The sequence below is a fragment of the Schistocerca serialis genome, chromosome 2 (genome assembly GCF_023864345.2).
Source record: "Schistocerca serialis cubense isolate TAMUIC-IGC-003099 chromosome 2, iqSchSeri2.2, whole genome shotgun sequence".
Classification (NCBI taxonomy): Eukaryota; Metazoa; Arthropoda; class Insecta; order Orthoptera; family Acrididae; genus Schistocerca; species Schistocerca serialis.
The window spans coordinates 647,171,421-647,185,652 of record NC_064639.1 but is presented as its reverse complement, the minus strand read 5'-3'; the positions used below and the strand labels follow the sequence as shown (position 1 = coordinate 647,185,652).

The 14,232-nt window shown below is 44.1% G+C and overlaps 1 protein-coding gene and 1 non-coding gene across 2 annotated transcripts in view; both read left to right on the top strand.

Annotated features, from left to right (window-relative positions):
* The window catches only part of LOC126456303 (alpha-amylase-like), a 66,655-nt gene that overhangs the window by 12,753 nt on the left and 39,670 nt on the right, over positions 1–14,232 (top strand). The gene's annotated exons all lie outside the window — the stretch shown is intronic.
* Trnas-uga (transfer RNA serine (anticodon UGA)) lies at positions 1,177–1,260 on the top strand. The gene is given in 2 exon segments: positions 1,177–1,216; positions 1,226–1,260. It is a non-coding gene; the product is annotated as a tRNA-Ser (tRNA).

Genomic DNA, 14,232 nt, shown 5'->3' with positions numbered 1-14,232 from the left:
ATAGACAAGTTTAAAAATGAAAGCAACTGCGCGAGATGCATCTGTCTCTGAAGTCGTTAACACCTATTCATTTATACTTCCCCTCACAAGAATATACGGAGAGGTGAAAAAATAGCGATATGCACATACACATACCGATGGCGGTAATATCACGTACGTAAGATGTAAGAGAGCTGTGCATTGGCGGAGCTGTCACTTGCACGCAGGTGATTCTTGTGACAAAAAAAGGGGCAGTGCATTGGCGGAGTTGTCATTTGTATTCAGGTGATTCACGTCAAAAGATTTGCGACAAGATTATGGCCGCACTACGGAAATTAACAGACTTGGAGCTAAACGCATGGGGCATTTCATTTCGGAAAACTTTAGGGAATTCTGCATTCCACGATCCGCAGTGTCAATATTGTGCCCCGAATACGATATTTCGGCGGTTACCTTTCACCACGGACAATGCGGTGGCCGACGGGCTTTTACTTAATGACCGAGAGCAGTGGCGTTTACGTTGAGTCCTCAATGCTAACAGAATGGCAACACTACGTGGAGTAACCGCAGAAATCATTGTGGAACGTACGAACGTGTCCGTTAGGACAGTGCAGCGAAATTTAGCGTTAATGGACTATGGCAGGTGCCTTTGGTAACAGCACAACATCGCCTGCAGCGCCTCTCCTGGTGTCGTGACATAAGGGATCAGCCCTAGGCGACTGGAAAGCGTTGGCCTAGTCAGATGAGCTCGATTTCAGTTAGTAAGTGGTGATGGTAGGCAGCTCATTACCCCGGGTTCGGCGCTGCAACGTTGACGTCTATCCAGGCGCGTATATTTTCACAGGAATTCCATCCGCAAAATTACTTCTGTCCCCTGTTGAGGAATCATTATCGCATTCATGAAGAACGTGGAACCCTTACATCTAAAAGTAAACCGCACTCGCCTTTTTATCTCTAACAAATTTGCCTTTAATTGCTCCCCTTATCCTTGTTGTTTGCCGTGGGAAAGACACCCTATGTTCTACCAAGAATGTAGGCTCTGAAAATTCCCTTTACAAGGCTGCTTATGTCGAGGGTTACGGGAAGTTCCCTGATAGCGATAGTAATAATTATGAGGGTATTTAGTGCCCCTGAGCACCGCCCATCTCAGCCAAGAGGTTATCTCTAATTTCATCGTATTTTTGCACGCTTACGCCGGCCTGTGTGGCCGAGCGGTTCAAGGCGCTATAGTCTTGAACCGCGCGACCGCTACGGTCGCAGGTTCGAATCCTGCCTCGGGCATGAATGTGTGTGATGTCCTTAGGTTAGTTAGGTTTAAGTAGTTCTAAGTTCTAGGGGACCGATGACCTCAGAAGTTAAGTCCCACAGTGCTCAGAGCCCGCTTATCAAAACTATATGCTCACGAAAACTCATCTCAGGTCTGTCTGTCTGTCTGTCTGTCTGTACCACATAACAGGCATCACAGTGTGGAAATTTTATCATCTACACATATGATTCGTGGTACACATTTCTAGTATCAACACCATTAGCCAAAATATGTCCAAGAATGTTTGTAGCTGAAAAGGAAACTTTTACGTTTCGTGTTTTGGAACACGATGCTATTCTTATGCTAAACGTGCTACAGTACGGCAAGCAAATGTATTTGTAATTTATGTCTTCCATTTTACTGTTACCTACAATGTTCTTTTACATTTCGGTATTTTTACAATCTTTCTTTTTAATTGTATCTAAATAATGGGAGGGAAGTTGTTCACTCTGGCAATGTGTTGAATGGTGACTAATTCCTTTTGTTGTTCAGCTAGAAGAAGTTTAAGAATACATTTAACAGAAAACTAAACTGACAGACAGGTAGAAGAGTAGAGCTGAGGTTTGGTAAGCATGTAGCATTGGGTAGGCGGAATATAGTTCAGAGCTCCACCTTCGCTGCTCATCGTGTAAATGCTTATGAAAAGCAGCCGGTTTCGGGAGTTTTTCGACGGTTTCCTGCGACAGCGGACGAGACGTCACGATCCAGTAGGAAAGTAGTTTCGAAATGTTGGCCTCCCTTAAATAAGACGACTGTAGGGATGGTAGTATGTGGGAACATAACTTATTGTTGTCAGGGTATCGGTTTGGCTTCCATTTTGTTAGTACTGTTCTATGCTACATCGGTTTTGCTATCAGACAATTAAAACACTGTTCAACCGTTTCCCTAACAGGCCAAATATAAGCCCATGTGTTACACTGTTCTTTGCAAGTTACGCTCCACATCTGGAGTTACTTAATATGTTACATGAGAAATTTACGTCGATAGAAGGCATTAGTATGTATTTATTAACAGCACCTGGTTAAAGTAGCCTTGTCACGTTTGTCTTCAGTATTTTACTGTCATTTTAACATACCTCAAAAAACCATTCCTATGAATTATTATATTATTTTAAGTGAATTATTTCGTAATCACATAACGCTATGTTACTAACGATTATGCCAGACTTCAGAATCATCCTCAACGAATTTTTAGTTTTCGTTTCGAATGGCCGGCCGGCGTGGCCGTGCGGTTCTAGGCACTTCAGTCTGGAACCGCGCGACCGCTACGATCGCAGGTTCGAATCCTGCCTTGGGCATGGATGTGTGTGATGTCCTTGGTTATGTTTAAGTAGTTCTAAGTTCTCGGGGACTGATGACCTCAGATGTTAAGTCCCATAGTGCTCAGAGCCATTTGAACCATACCCATTTGAACCATAGCCATTTCGAATGTGATGTAAAATTACGTAGGGGACAGTTGTATAACCAATTAATATTCTTTTGCAAACAAATTGGTGGATCGCTTCACCCCTAACATATGAATAAATGCATTGAAAATCTGCGTTGCTTCATGTCTTTTAAAAGGGGATTTGTTAATATACCTCCCCATGAACCATGGACCTTCCCGCTGGTGGGGAGGCTTGCGTGCCTCAGCGATACAGGTAGCCATACCACAGGTGCAATGACAATAGAGGGTATCTGTTGAGAGGCCAGACGAACATATGGTTCCTGGAGAGGGGCAGCAGCGTTTGCAGTAGCAGCAGTGGCAAGGCATCAGTCTGGGTGATTATCTGGACTTGTGACACCAACCATAACAGTGTTGCTGTGCTGGTACTGCGATCAGCTGAAAGCAAGGGGAAACTACAGACATAATTTTTCCGAGGGCATGCAGCTCTACTGTATGAGTATATGATGACGGCATCCTCTTGGTTAAAATATTCCGGAGGTAAAGTAATCCCCCATTATGATCTACGGGCGGGGGACAACTCAGGAGGACGTCGTTATCAGGAGAAACAAAACAGGAGTTCTACGGATCAGAGCGTGGAATGTCAGATCCTTAATTGAGCAGGTAGGTTAGAAAATTTAAAAAGGGAAATAGATAGGTTAAATTTAGGTATGGTTGGAGTTAGTGAGGTTCGGTGGCAGGAGGTACAGGATTTCTGGTAAGGTGATTACAGGATTTTAAATACAAAATCAAACGTTGGTAATGCAGGAGTAGGTTTAATAATGAATAAAAAAGTAGGAACACGGAAAAGCTATTATGGACAGCGCTTTGAGTCGTAATTGTAGCCACAATAGACAGGGAGCACACACCCATCACAGTAGTAGAAGCTTATATGCGAACTAGCTCCTCAGATGAGGAGGAGATTGAGGAAATGTGTGATGAGATAAAAGAAATTATTCAGGTAGTTAAGGGAGAAGAAAATTTAACAGTCATGGGGTACTGGAATTCGATAGTAGGTAAAGGGAGGGAAGGAAAAGCAGTAAGGAAATATGGACTTGGGGAAAGAAATGAAAGAGGAAGCCGACTGGTAAAATTTTGCACAGAGCATAATTTATTCTTAGTTAACACCTGGTTTAAGAATCATGAAAGGAGGCAGTATACGTGGAAGAGACCTGGGGGCAACGGAATTTCAGATTGATTATATAATGGTAAGACAAAGATTTCTGAGCCAGGTTTTAAATTGGAAGACATTTCTGGGAGCAGATGCGGATTCTGGTCACTATTTATTGGTTATGAACCGCAGATTAAAACTGAAGAAACTGAATAGAGGTAGGAATTTATTGATATGGGACCTGGATAAACTGAAAGAACCAGAGGTTGTAGAGACTTTCAGAAGGAGCATTAGGGAACGACTGACAAGAAAAAGGGAAAGGAACACAGTAGAAGAAGACTGGCTGGCTTTAAGAGATGAAATAGTGAAGTCAGCAGAGGATCAAGTAGGTAAAAAGACGAGTGCTGGTAGAAATCCGTGGGTAACATTAAAGATATTGAATTTAATCAATAAAAGGAGAAAACATAAAAGTGCAGTAAATGAAGTAGGTGAAAGGGAATACAAAAGTTTTTGAAAATGAGATCGACAGGAAGTGCAAAATGGCTGAGAGTGAATAGCTAAAGGGCAAATTTAAGGATGTAGAATTACATATCGCTAAGGGTAAGACAGATGCCGCCTAGAGGAAAATTAAGTACACATTTGGAGAAAAGAGAACGACCTGTATGAATATCAAGAGCTGAGATGGAAAACCAGTCCTAAGCAATGAAGGGAAAGCAGGTAGGTGGAAGGGGTAAATAGAGGATCTATATAAGGGAGATGTACTTGAGGGCAATATTATGGAAATGGAAGAGGACACAGATGGAGATGGGAGCACTTAAAGACCTAAGTCAAAACAATGCCCTGGGAGTAGACAACACTCTTTTGGAACTACTGATAACTTTGGGAGAGCCAACCATGACAAAACTCTTCCAACGTGTAAGCAAGACGTATGAGACAGGCGAAATATCTTCAGACTTCAAGCAGAATATAATAATTCCAATTCCAAAGAAATCAGGTGCCGACATCTGTGAAAATTACCGAACCATCAGTTTAATAAGTTACGGCTGTGAAATACGAACATGAATTCTTTACAGATGAATGGAAAACTGTTAGAGGCCGATCTCTGGGAAAATAAATTCGGATTCCAGAGAAATTTAGGAACACGTAAGGCTATATTGACCCTGAGAGTTCTCACAGAAATTATGTTAAGGAAAGGCAATCATACGTTTATAGCATTCGTAAACTTAGAGAAAGCTTTAGACACTGTTGACTGGAATACTCTTTAAAATTTTAAAGGTGGCAGGGGTAAAATGCAGGAAGCGAAAGGTAATTCACAATTTGTACAGAAACCAGATGGAATTTACAAGAGTCGAGGGTCACGAAAGGGAAGCAGTGGTTGAGAAGGGAGTGGGACAGTGTTTTAGCCTGTCCCCGATGTTATGCAATCTGTATATTGAGGAAAAGTAAGGTAACCAAAGGAAGGGAGAAGAAGCAAAAACTTTGACTTTAGCCGATGACATTGTAATTCTGTCAAAGACGGCAAAGGACTTGAAAGAGCAGTTGAATGGAATGGACAGTGTCTTGAAAGGTGGATACAAGATGAACATCAATAGCAAAACGAGGATAATGGAATGCAGTAGAACTAAATCAGGTGATGCTGAGGGAATTAGGTTAGGAAATGAGACACTTAAAGCAGTAGATGAGTTTTGCTATTTTGGCAGCAAAATAGCTTATAACAGTCGAATAAGAGAGGATACAAAATGTAGACTGGCAATTGTCAGAAAAGCGTTTCTGAAGGAGAGAAATTTGTTAACATTGAGTATAGATTACTTGAAATTATTTGTACGGAGTGTTGCCATGTCTGGAAGCGAAATGTCGGCATTAAACAGTGCAGACAAGAAGAGAATAGAATCTTTTGAAGTGTCGTGCTACAGAAGAATGCTGAAGATTTGACGGGTAGATTATGTAACTGATGAGATGGCACTGAATAGAATTGGGGAGAAAAATTAGTGGCACAACCTGACTAGAAGAAGGGATCGGTTGGTAGTACACATTCTGAGGCATCAAGGGATCACCAGTTTAATACTGGAGGGAAGCGTGGACGGGTAAAAATCGTAGACGAAGACCAAGAGATGAATACAACAAGCAGATCCAGAACGATATAGGTTGCAGTAGTTACACGAAGATGAAGTGGCTTGCACAGGATGGAGTAGCATGGAGAGCTGCATCAAATCAGTCTTCTGACTGTAGACAACAATACAAACATGCAAACATACTGTGCTTGCTGATTTTACTTAATAAAAAATTGGTTGAAACTGTTACATCAGAAAGAAACTGGGTTAGTTGATTTTCGAATATGGAGATCGTTACTTACGCTACATGATATAAACTGAATTACCTGTACTTGCTGTAAACAAAATCCTCAGTTTCCTTCTGCCTGTAGACCAGTAAAGTCATATGATGACATGTAGTGCTGGGAGTTTTTTTTATTGTAACTCACTCAAATGGTATGTTGACTAAAATGGACTATTTCTATTGCTAATCGCGTTGCTTTACTTATTGTTTTATGTAAATCAGTTCTGATTCTGTAATTTCCTTGTATTCTAGCACTGATGATGTCTATTTAAAGCTGAAATCTGGCTATGCAAAAATAATAAAAAACCAATCGAAGTGTGACTGATTTCTGTATTCCTATTCCTGCTTACATTCAAAACACTTTCTTTCACTGGTCAGCAAACATTATAAATCTTCAGTGAACAGTTCTAGCTTCTCTCACCGAGAGGATTCCGCCGGAGCCGGTTATAACATCCGGTCCAATCAACAGCATCTGCAGTGTTAGCACTGCTTGGTTTTAGCTATTTCAAGGCGTATGAACGAGTCTGGCAATACATATATGAAGTAGTAACATAACAGATAGGTTATTCGATAGCGTGTCTGGTCATTGCTAGACAGAGGACCAACCTAAATTGTAAATCATTTGTCGTGTATCCAAGCAGAGTTGTAATTTTCTGCCTAATAATTTTAAAACCAAAATCAAAGACAATGTAGGATATCAACAGTTGTTAAAAAAGTCAAAATTAGTCAAGTGAAAATGCTTACTTTAAGGTTGCAGTAACATATTGAACTGGGGGAATTTATGGTGGCGGCGAAACAAAACAGATGTCGGTGTTTTATTTAAATAGGAAAAATTACCAGAACGGTAATATGAAAGCCGCACCTCTGGAATCTTAATGTTGAACAAAACTTTTCACTATCATTTTTCCAAGAATGTCACAGTCATTTTGTCCGTAATCAGTCTGAAATTTTGTGGCGGTCATTTATCTCTGGCCTATGACTGACGGCGTCGCATTTACATTCGTCTGGATCATATTTATAATTCCCGCATGCGTGTAGCATTAATCAAGTCCATGATACATTAAAACCATGCTACTCAGCTAGCTCGATAATTAAACTGTTATTATTATTATGCCGGCCGCTGTGCTCGAGCGATTCTAGGCACTTCAGTTCGGAACCACGCGGCTGCTACGGTCGCAGGTTCGATTCCTCCCTCGGGCAAGGATGTGTGTTATGTCCTAGGTTAGCTAGGTTTAAGTAGTTGTATGTCTAGGGGACTGATGACCTCAGTTGTTAAGTACCCTTGTGCATAGAGCCATTTGAACCATTATTATTATGAGCAGGACGAATCATGCTTGTCATGCTTGTTCTTCGACATACGTACGGGGAAAAGGAATGTGACGCTATGGACGTTAAGTAAGTTTTAAGTTCGTAAAATCGTGACCCTTTCTCTGTTCAAAGTGCACACGTGGGCGTCCTCCTTATAAACGTTTTATGGCGTATATATAGGAGTGGCTGAAAATGAAACGATGCCGTGTGGGGCCCTTTTGAGTAGAAACAAAGTGATCAGTCGCATAATGCAAGGAGAAGATTCGCGTCGGTATACCATCTAACAATACAGCGAGGTGACAAAAGTCGTGAGATATCTCCTGAAATCGTGTCCGACCTCTTTTTGCCAGGCGTATTGCAGTGACTCGACGTGATATGGACTCAAAAAGTCGTTTGAAGTCCCTTGCAGAAATATTGAGCTACGCTGCCTCTACAGCCGTCGATAATTGCGAAAGGGTTTCAGGTGCAAGGTTTTGTGTACGAAATGACCTCTCGATTGTGTCCCATAAATGTGAAACGGGATTCATGTCGGACGATCTGGATGGACAAGTCATTCGCTAGAAATATCCAGAATATCCTTCAAACGAATTACGGAAAACGGTGGCCCAGTAACATGGCATATTGTCATCCATAAAAATTCCATGATGTTTGAGAACGTGAGGCTCATGAATGGCACCACATAGTCTCCAAGTAGCCAAACATGACCATATCCAGTCAGTGACTCAGTCCACTCAACATAAACACAGCCCCATACCATTATTGGGTGCCTTGCTGACAGCCTGGATCGATAGCTTCGTGAGGTCTGCGCCACCATCAGCTCTTACCTACCGAATCCTGCACCCATCTGACTGGGTCACGAGCCCAGAAGAGGGACTGCAGGCGATGTCGTGCTGTCAGCAAAGGTACTCACTTCGGTCGCCTGCTGCCATAGCCCATTAACGACAAATTTCGCCCCACTTTCCTAACGAATGCATTTATCATATGCCCCACATTGATTTCTGCGGTTATTTCATGAAGTGTTACTCTTCTGTTAGCACTGACAACTCTGTGCATACATCGCTGCTCTCAGTCGACAAGTGAAGGCCGTCGACCAGTGCATTGTCCGTAGTGAGAGGTATTGTCTTAAATTTGGTAGTCTCGGCACACTCTTTACACGGTGTATGTCGGAATATTGAATTCCGTAACGATTTCCGAAATGTAATGTCCAATACGTCTACCTCGAACTACCATTCCGCGTTCAAAGTCTGTTAATTACCGACGTGCGGCCGTAATTGTAGGGTCCTGCCCACTCGTCGCGTATTGGGTGCCTAAGGGATTCTGCGTTCTCGAAACGTTATACAACAATTCAAGCAAATAACATTAGTAGTTTTATTTCAATAAAGCAGAGTGACAATACTTGACATATATTTAAAACAAGTGTTGCAAGCGATGGGCGTCATGCTACCAGTAATGTTCTTCTCTACAGACAATGTTCATGCAATTTTGGCACACACTTTGTGGATCACTGATAACTGCTATCGTAGCTTTCTCTGCTAAGCCTGTCCGTATACTGTTCTGATACTGAGCGGCCGAGACTGGTAGGAGCGGCGTTTATGTTCTCCTCTTGTAGAGGCCGCTCTTATCGTTGTGCGTTCCAAGTCAGCGCACCATTGGCTGACGTCGTTTCACCGCCTTCTCTTCTCTTGCGTTTTTCATCTTCGTTCCGGCGCTTGTGGTTACGCCAGAACATTCCTCCTCCCCTCTCCCCCAAAGCGACGGACCGTCGTCGTGTAGAGCGTGCGACCACGGCGGTGGAGGCAGAGTAAGGGCGCATCGCCAGGCCGGAAGCTGTGTCTTCAAGGGACGTCAAGCTTCCAGCCGTACCCCGCCATCCGGCCTGCGCTCTGACGGAAACGTCCACCAGACAACAACTAGAAGGGGACGCGTCCACTTCCTGCTGCCATGGACCAGATGAAGAAGGCGGCGACTGCTGCGGAATGGGCGGCTCCAGCTCCATCGGTAGTACGAGAAGAGGCGGAGGAGGCGAAGGCCTCGTCTCCTTGTGGTAGTCCTGCGGTGTCGTGAGGACACCCTCTGGCAGCTGCTGTGGCCGCGCTGACCTCTGCATCGGCGAATCTAGGGGAAGAGAGACTGAAAGATCATCGTGTACATGACAGAGGCGAAGTTGATTTTGACGGCGGCGCTACAAGCCATCTGGACCTAAAAGAAGATACACGCAAGCGCCTCGCACCCATCGTCTGCTACCCCTAAAATCCCTGTAAAAGACAATATCATGTGGCGAGCGAAGCGATACATGTGGGCTTCCTTCGGCGCCGGATGCTGAGGAGGGTGGAGCAGGCGGAGCAGTGTCCAATGACGGCGACCGTGAAGCAGTCCCGCCGGCGATGATCCTTCTCGTGGGTGTGAACAATTTGAGGCGAGAAACAGTTGTAGTGCTTCATACCTGGTACGTTCGGAGCGAAGTTTGGCCATCTGCTGCTTGAGTGTTCTGACAAACGTTCCGTTTCGCCGTTGGACTCTGGATGGAAACGTGCACTAATTAGATGCTGTATGCCGTTGCGTTCACAGAATGTTTCAGATTCATTTGACGTGAACTTAGGGCCTATGTCTGACACTATTCCTTCACGTGAACCTTCTAGGAAAAAAATCGAAGGAAACATCTGAATTGTGCTACGTCACGTTGTCGAGTTCATTGGCACAGAAAAAGAAAAGTTGCTATACAAGTCAACCACAATCAATCAGCGAGAGTTCCAAAAAGGTCCCGCGAAGTCTATATGCACACGTTCCAATGGCGATTCCGACTTAGGCCAAGACGAAATTTTTTGTGGCGGAGAGGACTGATTTTCGGCACATGCATGCCACTGTGACGTCTCCTGTTCTATTTGGGCGTCCATACCCTGCCAAGTACAGTGTCGACGTGCTAACTGTTTCGTACGAGCAGTCTCCCAGTGTCCTTGGTGAAGAAACTGCAACACTTCTTCTTGAAAATTTTCAGGGATCAACACAGGTGACTAGCCACTGTCATTCTGAACAAGAACCATACCTTTCTGTACAGCGAGGCTATGCCGACGTGCAAAGTATCGGAGCACTACAGAGATCCTTATGCAGTGCAAGGAACGAGGCCAAGATGTGCGAATGTAATTGAGCAAAATGTTCAAATGTGGATCAGCTTCCGTGGCCTGTGTAATTTTCTTATAGTTCAGCGGAAAAGCCTGAAGCAATTCAGAATCCTGAGCATCGATGTGACAACAAGATGCAGCAGAAGCGTCAAAGTCTGCATCAGGGCCAATCGGAAGACGCGAAAGTGCGTTCTCATTACCACATTGAGCTGTCGGATGATATAGACTCTCGTACTGGTATTGAGACACCAACAAAGCCCATCTTTGCAATTTTTGGCCAGTTCGTGCAGGAACCAGTTTCGTCGTATAGTGGTAAAATTTGGTGACACCATACATAATAGGCAATGCCTCTTTCTCAATTTGTGAATAGTTACACTGAGTTTTGGACAACACTTTTGATGCGAAAGCAATAACCCTGTCTTTATCACCAATTATGTGCGAAAGCACTGCGCCGATTCCGTAAGAGGAAGCGTTAATTTGCAGTACAACTGGTTTTTCAGGATGAAAGTGAACTAAGCATCAATCACTACACTGGACTCGCCTTCGGGAGGATGCTGGTTCAATCCCGCGTCCGGCCATCCTGATTTAGGTTTTCCGTGATTTTCCTAAATCGCTCCAGGCAAATGCCGGGATGTTTCCTTTCAAAGGGCACGACCGACTTTCTACCCCGTCCTTCCCTAATCCGATGAGAGCGATGACCTCGCTGTCTGGTCTCCTTCCCCAAAAACAACAACATCGATCACTGAGCAATGCATCATTGAGTTTCTGAAAAGATACTTGGCACTCATCTGTCGACACAAAGGTAACATTCTTGCGATGCAAGAGATGCAATGGAGCCGCTATTTGCGCAGCATTCGTTATGAACGAGTATAATAGTTCATTTTCCCTAAAACTAACTACAATTCTGTGACATTGCTAGGAACTGCCCAATCTCGTATGGCTAACAAATGCGACTGCAGAAGATGTACATGTTGACAGTTTATGACATGACGAAACTGCATCTCAGGTTTCAGAAAATCGCACATGTCCAAATTACACTTTAGTCCTGCGTCAGATAACACACCAAAAAAGCACGTAAATTTGCAATATGTTCTTTAGGTGTACAACTTGCTACGACAATGTCGTCCAAACAATTTGAACAGTTTGGCAGTCAGCTGTTCCAAATACCGTTGGAAAATGGCGGGTGCGGGTGCGGAAGCACTGCCAAAAGGCAAACGCGAATATTTGAACGAACCCAAATGAGTATATACTACACAAACCTTTCGAGATTCTTCATCGATCTGTATTTGAAGAGACGCGTCGCGCAAATCAATTTTGGAAAAGTAGCGTCGAGTGCGTAATTTGTCTATCAGTCCTCTGTGTGTGGTTGGTTGGTTGGTTGGTTGTGGGGAAGGAGACCAGACAGCGAGGTCATCGGTCTCATCGGATTAGGGAAGGACGGGGAAGGAAGTCGGCCGTGCCCTTTGAAAAGAACCATCCCGGCATTTGCCTGGAGCGATTTAGGGAAATCACGGAAAACCTAAATCAGGATGGCCGGACGCGGGATTGAACCGTCGTCCTCCCGAATGCGAGTCCAGTGTCTAACCACTGCGCCACCCCGCTCGGTCTGTGTGTGGCAACGGATAAGTATCTATGACAGTTTGTGGGTTGACTGTAGGCTTAAAGTCAACAAAATGGTTCAAATGGCTCTGAGCATTATGGGACTTAACTCCTAAGGTCATCAGTCCCCTAGAACGTAGAACTACTTAAACCGAACTAACCTAAGGACATCACACACAGCCATGCCCGAGGCAGGATTCGAACCTGCGACTGTGGCGGTCGCGCGGTTCCAGACTGTAGCGCCTAGAACCGCTCGGCCACCTCGGCCGGAATGTCAACACAGAGGCGAATTCGACCTGATGGTTTGGGGAGCAAAAGCAGTGGACTTGCCCATTGACTAGCTGATATGGGTGCAATGACTCGGCTGTCTTGCAATTCTTTAAGTTCAGCAGCGACTTTGTCCCGTAACGCAATGGGAACAGTTCTGGCCCAGCAAAATTTCGGCTGAGCATCGTCTTTTAGAGTAATATGTGCAAAAAAATGGTTAGATTTTCCTAAACCTTCAGAAAAGAGATCCGGGAATTCTTTTAGCAAGTTAGCTGCACTGTCTTTTGCATGGAATGCTGACACTGACAACACATTGTCCTGAATGTTCAAGCCAAACAAATCAAAAGAATCAAGACGAAATATGTTCTCATACTCGTGTGATTGTAGCACTGTAAAAATCACTGGTCGCGTATGCGAGGAATAGATATCAGGCAAAATACATGTTCCGAAACCGGGACTGTCTTGTCCATTATAAGCCATCAGTTGCTTGCTAGTTGTAGACAGGCATGGGAAGCCTAACAGTTCATACGGGTGACGACTGGGCAGTCTGACAGAGTCACCCGTGTCCAACTAAAATTTCCAACATTTCCCACAAAGAAGTAAATGAACAAAAAGTTTGCTTGACTGGCAGATCACTGAAGAACTGCACTCTTGCCTGTTGCCGACTTGGAATATACTGCATGAATGACTTGGGCCTTGTGACTAGAATTTTGTGAGTGGGCCAAATTCTTATATTTGGTCTGTCGCAAACAAACAGATTGTACGTGTCCTTTCTTACCACAAGCGTAACACTGAGTTTGTCGGCAACGGCAGTCTTGGCGTTTGTGCTGTGAATAACAACTGGGGCAAGACTTAATGTGTAGCCGCCTGTTTAGCGAAATGCTTACACGGCGTGGAAGATTGTTAACTCGGTGTGGCTAGCGAATGCTGCTGGTGTGGAATGGGGCGATCGCAAGCAAGGGACTCAACCTGACAAATAGCTGGCTGCTGAACTGTATGAACCGAGAAGGCACCGGAATCGTACTGATCTAGTATTTGCACTACATGCTGAAATAGTGGATTTGACTGTTTCAAAATTTGTTCTCTGAGTTTGACATCAGGTACGTTGTACACGATCGCATCACGCAACATAACATCTGAATATGAACACCGCAAGGACATCTGAATTTGCATTTCCTTGTCATACCCTGCAAATCTGTTACCCACTCACGATAAGTTTGTTCTGACCATTTTTTGCAAATAAAGAATTGATACCTAGCTGCTACCATATTCTTTTGTTGGTCATAGAAGTGAGTCAGTGACGCTATCACGTCGTCATATGCAAGTTCACTTGGAGTGGCGTTAGGGAATAGTTATTGTAGGAGCTTAAACACTGCACTTCCTACTGCTGATAGTAGATAAGGGAAGTTCCACAGCACCTGGTACATTGTGGGCGATGACGTGGGCTTCAAATTGTGATAACCACTCGAGCAATTCTTTTTCTTGTTAACAAAACTGTCGAAAAGGTGGTATAGCGGCTGTAGTAGGCTTTGCTTGTTCCGTCTGACGCACGGCGTTGGCCAGTAGCTGTTGCATCGTGTTGAGTAGTGCAGAAATCTGCTGCGTCTGCAACTGAAACATCTGCATTAGCTATGTGGCATCTAATGCTTGCGGCTGTGTCGCCTGAGCAGTGGTGGGACAGGTGGGGAGAGCATGTTGGAAGACACAAATGCAACAAACAGACAAAAAAAGCAAAGAAAATTTCTGCAAAGCCCACCTGAAAACACGAATTAGCAGAAACGACAAGA